The following is a 7,225-nucleotide window of genomic DNA, read 5'->3' as shown; positions in this document are numbered from 1 at the left end:
TTTTCTGGTGATACAGCAGTTAAGTGCAATTGTTGTGTATTAGCAGTAGTGTGGGAACGATTTTGTGACGATTCAAGCAGTGTGTGGCAATCTGTTGTGACTGTGGTTGGCGCCGTTGTATTGGTAGATGTAAACAACTGCAGTCTGGAACAGTATACTTGGTGTATTTAGTGTTAAGCATTCCCCTGTGCACAGCGTTCTTACCTAATTGTTCTTACCTAATTGTATCTTTACAGGAATGAGTCAAGCTCGTACTGTCCTGTGTCTTAAACCATATTTATCGTACATATCCTTAAATTTGTGAATTGTTTTGGCACACACAATTTCATTCGGTAGTGCATTCCATTGATCAATTGCTCTGTTTGGGAAGCTGAATTTCCTTACGTCTTTATCACCTCTCTTCTTATGCAGTTTTTTGCAGTGTCCTCTTGCTGATGCTTCTCCATATGTTAAGTAATCATTTATGTCTATTTTCTCCTTCCCTGATATGCACTTATATAGCATTATCATGTCACCTCTTTTCCTTCTCTCCTGTAGTGTTGGAAGATTCAGTTTATTTAGTCTTTCTTCGTAGTTTAGGTCCCTTAAGCTTGGTATCCATCTTGTAGCGGCCCTTTGAACTTTTTCAATCTTATCTATGTGCTTTTTGAGATGAGAACTCCAGACTACTGATGCATATTCCAGGGTTGGTCTAATGAATGATGTTATTATCCTTCTTAGCATGTCTTCATTTATGTATGTGAATGCTATTCTCATATTTGCACACAGTGTATACATGTTCTGTACCTTCTCGCTGATGTGGTCAGCCGGAGATAGTCTGTTATTGATAATCACACCTAGGTCTTTCTCTCTTTCTGATGTGTGTAGGGTTTTATTTCCTAACTTATAATCCCAATCAGGTCTTTTTCCACTTTTACCAAACTTGATTACATGACACTTGTCCACATTGAATTCCATTTGCCATGTACTACTCCAGTCATGAAGTTTATTTAATTCTTCTTGTAGCTCTTTACAAGAGTCTGTGTTAGTAATTCTCCTTTGTATTTTTGCATCATCTGCAAACATATTCAGATAGCTCTCATTTCCAGTGTTACAGTTTATATCATTTATATACACTAAAAACATGATTGGTGCCAGCACTGAACCCTGTGGTACTCCACTAGTCACTTCTTTCCATGATGAGTAGTTTCCTCTTAGTACTGTTCTCATTTCTCTTTTTATGAGAAAATCTTGCATCTAACAAAACAGTTTGCCTCGAATTCCTCCTTGATGGTACAGTTTCCATAAAAGTCTTTGGTGTGGTACTGTGTCAAAAGCTTTCTTGAAATCTAAAAAGATACTGTCCACCCATCCTTCCCTTTCCTGTATTGTGTTTGTTACTCTGTCATAGTAGCTCAACAAATTAGTAACACATGATTTTCCTTTTCTGAAACCAAACTCTCTTTCTGTTATCATACTGTGTTCTAGATGATTTACCCAAGCTTTTCTTATAAGCTTTTCTAATACCTTGCTTACAACACTGGTCAGTGATACTGGTCGGTAGTTGGGTGGATTTTGTCTATTTCCTTTCTTGAATAAGGGGACAATATTTGTTTTTTTTTTCCAAATATCAGGTAGTTTACCTTGACTCAAGGATTTCTTGAAAATTAAAAATAATGGTTTACTTAACTCCTTTGCACATTCTCGTAGTACCCAACATGAAATTTCATCAGGACCACTTGCTTTTCCTCTGTCTAATCTACTTAACTCCTCCGGTATTACTTTTTCTGCTATTTTTATATATGGTAGTATGTGTGGACATGCATGTTCCACATAGTCCCTCTCAAAATTTTTTTCTTCTTTAAAAACTAATTGGAAATTCTTATTTAGTGCTTCACAAATATCTTTCTCTTGTGTATAAGTGATTCCCTCGTCCGTAATGGATTGTATTATATCTTTTACTTTGGTTTTGCTTCTGATATAGCTGTAAAACAGCTTTGGTTGATCACTACTTTTATTTATTATATCCTCCTCAAACTGTTTTTGGGCTTCCCTCCTTATTCTCTTATAATCGTTTCTTGCCTGTTTGTAATTATTATACGCCCTTTCACTATTGTGTCTTCTGTATCTATTCCACAACAAATCTCTCCTTTCTTTTGATTTTTAACATTCTGTATTGAACCATTTCTGTATTTTCTTATCTGCTTCTTTGTGCTGTGGGATGTACTTTTGGACTCCTATTTCATAAAATTCACAGAATTTTTTATATACAGCATTTAAATCTTGTCCTCTAAGCTCATTTTCCCAATCAACTTCTAAGAAATACTTCTTTAGATCTTGATAATTTCCCTTTTTATAGTTTAGGCTCTTTTTGTAACTGTCATTGCTGTTTACTATGTCATCTGCTATCCTGAAGATGTAGTTTAGTACTGCATGATCGCTTTTGCCGAGAGGAGGGTGATATATTAAACTGTCAATATCATTTTCTTGCCTAGTAAATATTAGATCTAGCACTGAAGGTACATCAAGTCCTCTTTTTCTGGTGGTTTCCCTCACATGTTGCGTTAGGAAAAACTCTTGCACGAGATCCAGGAGCTTTTGGTCCCAGCAGCTTTCTTGGCTAATTATATCTAGAATATTTCTAGAGTATTCCAATTTATAATTGTATATTTGTGTGAGTGAGTGAGTACTATTCCGTTAGTTTTTGTTTATATCCCAGGTTTACAGTTACCCTTTTAGGTAAGATATAGTTGTATTTTCATATGTTATAACTTTTCAGGTGATAAACAACTTATTTGTGTATTGTAAGACTGTTGTAACTTCATTGTTGTTGTATTTCAGGTAGTATAATTGTAGATCTTCATTCCAGGTAACGGTTAGCCTTTCATTCTTTGTAACAGGTGTATTTATAACCAGTAAGGTAGCTATTCCTGTACAGTTCTAAACAGCAACAAGACCCCCGTCAGTAAAACCTGTAACCATTGCATAAATTGTCACTGTTCTAGCATGTTTTGTATATAACTTATTCTTGTTCCAATATCTCTCCCAGGTACTAATCAGTATTACCAGATTCTTTTTCTCTGATTAATCCTCGCAGTTACCTTGCATTTCAGAATGCCGTGGAACATCATTTGCGTAACCTGCTCTGGTAGTTTCACTGGATCCTTTTATACGGACCGTACCTTTGTTTGCAGGATGTGCAAACTACATCAGAGCCTGGAAGACAAGCTGACCGAGGCTACGAACAAAATTAACAGTCTGACCTGAAAAGTAGATGTGCTGGAGGAATTCATTACAAGTACTGCAGAGGACAATGTCACTGCTAGGCCAACTGCAGTACAGATTGACCATACTCCTCCTGCTGTAGTTACTTCTCCCCCAACCGTACAAAATAAGTTCCAGCCAGTGCAGAATGGTGCAAGGCTTGTAAGGAAAAGAAGCATCATTCAAGTAACAACATACAACAAGTTTAAGATTCTCACAGAAGTAAAGGAAGAGCCCCATGAGGCACGGGTTGTGGGGCATTCCATCATCCGTGGTCAGTTGGTGGAATTTTGCGGCCGGGCAGCCTCTAAACGAAAGAGTTTTTTTATTCCAGATGCAGGAGCAGATGACGTAACAGAGGCTGTGGATGACGTTTTCAAGATTGTGGAAAATGACAGCCTTGTTGTCATTCATACAGGTACCAACGATGTCATGCGAACCCGATCAGAGGAGCTGATGGAGAAGTAGAGAAAGATGATCCGACGCTACAAGGAGAAAACTAACCATATTTTAATTTCAGGCATACTACCAAGATTAATGCAGGGAATGCCTTCTTCAGCAGAGGATTTAGTATTAATAACAGAGTCAAGTCACTTTGCTTACAGGAAGGAGTTCAGTTCATTGACACGTGGAACCAATTTTACAAGCAGTGTACACTATTTACGAACGATGGACTACACTTGAATGCCGTTGGTTCTGCCCGTCTTGGTCATTCGCTTAATTATACCGTAAGTTTTTTCTGGAGAAAAAACAAGCATCACAGGAGGCAAACGTAGATTTCATACGATCTGATAAATCAATAAATAATGAAAGCTCCCCACATCAGAAAGGAAAGCACATTAAAGCAATCCTTGCAAATGCTCGTAGTCTACGTAATGAATATTCTGATTTAGAGGCCCTTGCCTTTCCCAAAGATTATGATGTAATTGGAGTAACAGAATCGTGGCTAAATACTGAGCAGAGAGATTTTCTAGCAGAGTTTAATTTACCAGGCTATCACATTTTTCAGTTGTGAAAGGAAGAATCGAGCAGGGTTGTTATATGTTAAATCAGGATATCATCCAGTCGAAGTTACCAACCCATGTATTGAAAACATCGACACTATTTATATTAAGCTTAGAAATAAGTATTTTCATAAAATCACTCCTGGGTTAATTTATCATCCACCTGATCAGCCACTCAACATTGATAATGAAATCTACAATCAAATTGGCGAACTATCTTGTATGCAAAGCACTGTAATATTTGGTGACTTTAATTTACCAGTTCCAGAATGGGGAGAAGCCCTATCCTCACACACAGGGTCAGACCTAAATACAAATTTGCAAGAAAGTTCTTTGTATCAATTTGTAAATTATCAGACACGTGGAGCTAACATCCTAGATCTTGTCTTAGCTACATCAGAAAATGCAGTGAGTAATGCTATTGTAGGAGAAGAATTCAGTACAAGTGATCATCGCATAATTACATTTAACATTAAATTCAGTGAAGACAGTGTCAAGGCCAGTTGTGAGAAAGTGCCCGACTTTAAGAGAGCAAATTTTAAGAAATTAAAGGCAATTGCAGGTGCAGCTGACTGGCATCCCATTGTCGAAACATTAGATATCAATGATGCGTGGAGTTACTTTACAGAAACTCTCAACAGTGCCATCCAATTAGGTATTCCTATGAGCAACAGAAGGCCCGCCAAAAATCCTAAACCCAAATGGTGGAACTTCAACATTAAACATTGTCTAGAAGCAAAAAATCTTGCATATAAGAAATTTAATACCACAGAGAGTCAAAGTGATGAAAATGAATACGATGCCCTTCGATGAAAAGCCAAAAAATTAATTAAATGCAGTAAGAAAAATCTTGAGACATATTGCAAGCATCAGTAAATCAGATCCCAAAGAATTTTTCAGTTACATAAGAAGCAAAAAGGTAATAACTCCATCAATCGGTCCCTAAGTCACAGATAACGGAGAGCACACTGATGATGAAACTATGATGGGGAAAATTCTTAAAACTTTCTTCGCATCAGTATTTACAATAGAAAATATACATACAATTCCTACTGTTTCCCCAATTCCTATAGAAGAGGGCAATATAATCACTGACATTACAGTCAGCGATTGCGACGTACTGCTTGCAATAAACAGATTAAAAGAAAATAAAGCACCAGGACCGGACAAAATATCACCAAGTGTATTGAAGGAACTACAGAATGAAATATCAAAGCCTTTAGCTGAACTTTTTAACTTATCACTTAAGAGCAGTAAGGTGCCACATGAATGGAAGCAGAAGCTAAAGGCACATGATTTCAGCGGCAGTGTTCTCGGGTGGGTAGAAGATTGGCTTACCGGACGAAAACAAAGAGTTGTAATAAATAGAAAAGAGTCAGACTGGATAAACGTTATAAGTGGAGTGCCGCAGGGTTCTGTGTTAGGTCCTATTCTTTTCTTTTTATATGTGAATGATATTGACGAAGGATTGTGTTGTAAGATTTCAAAATTTGCTGATGATACGAAAATAGGTACCAGAGCAGATACAGCACTGCAAAGACAGGCAATTCAGAGAGATCTTGATCAACTGTTTAACTGGGCCCAAGTCTGGCAAATGGATGTCAATATTAATAAATGCAAACTGTTAAACATTGGCAGTAAAAATGTAGGAGCAAGTTATAGCATGAATAATGTCCAGCTTGATAGGGTAAACCATGAAAAAGACTTAGGAGTTATAATAACAAATGATTTGAGACCAAACAAACAATGTACAGAAACTGTGAAAAAAGCCAAACAAATTGATTGGGTTCATAGGCAGAGCATTTGAATATAAATCTGATAATATCGTCCTCACTTTGTATAATTCCTTAGTACGCCCACACTTGGAGTATTGCGTCCAGTTTTGGCCACCGTATTATAAAAAGGATATTGAAAAGCTTGAAAGAGTGCAGGGAAGGATGACAAAGATGATACCTAGATTGAGAAATAAACCGTGCGAGGAACGTTTGGAAACCCTGAATCTCTTTACCCTAACAAAACGGAAGATAAGAGGAGATTTAATTCAAGTATTTAAGATATTCAAAGGACATGATAACATGGCTGTCGATTAATACTTCACAGTTGATCACTCGAACTACACTAGAGGCAATGGGCATAAAATAATTGACAAACGATTCCAGTCGCATGAAGCTAAGCATTTCTTCTTCAATAGAGCTGTAAATGTATGGAATAAACTGCCCTCCAATGTAATAGATTGTAATACAGTACAAACCTTTAAAGGTCGCCCGGATAAATATTTGGCATCCAACCCCCAGGTTAAGCTACTCAGTCCTGACAGTTAAGAAGAGGAAGACCAGCCTCTCTCGCCCCTGAGTGGCTTTATGTGAGAGGTTAATCCCAACCACTCTCTTTGATATAAAGCCTCACAAGCCCAACCCGGTTGGAGCGCCGTAACACACTAGACCACCAGGCCTAATTTAGTTATTATGGTTGCCACCAGCGTTGTGTGCATTACCTGCTGAAAGTAGTGGCACTACGACTACCATTACTTGAAACAAAATGTAGGGTCATTTGCACTACAGATACTTTTTTTTTTATTACAGTCTCATCTAAAATGTCAGGACCAACTGCCTAGCCCCGGGCTCCTACGTACCTCATGGGAGAACGTAGGATTCGATGGTGGATGGATGGATTTAAGTAGTGCACTACTGTTACTCTAGCCGTTATCACTACTCCAAATGCGTTTTTTTTTTTTTTTGTACTTTTCAGCAGCAAATTCATTTACCAGCACTTCTTACTGATGTTTATCATCAGTAAAGTACATACATCCCCGATACAGGTTATGGCTTTCATTTACTGAAACTCTAGTAATATTTTTTTTAAAGCCTCTGATTTTTTTTTTTTTTTTTCACAAGGATTACCAGGTTCCTCAGAGAGTATTACCAAGTTAGATTCTTCATTACCAAATGTAATTTACCGAGTTTATTATATAGAATACA

The sequence above is a fragment of the Coenobita brevimanus genome, chromosome 28, assembly GCF_032717465.1.
Source record: "Coenobita brevimanus isolate Jiangsu-jjx chromosome 28, ASM3271746v2, whole genome shotgun sequence".
In the NCBI taxonomy this organism is placed as follows: Eukaryota; Metazoa; Arthropoda; class Malacostraca; order Decapoda; family Coenobitidae; genus Coenobita; species Coenobita brevimanus.
Note: the sequence above shows the minus strand (reverse complement) of the source record.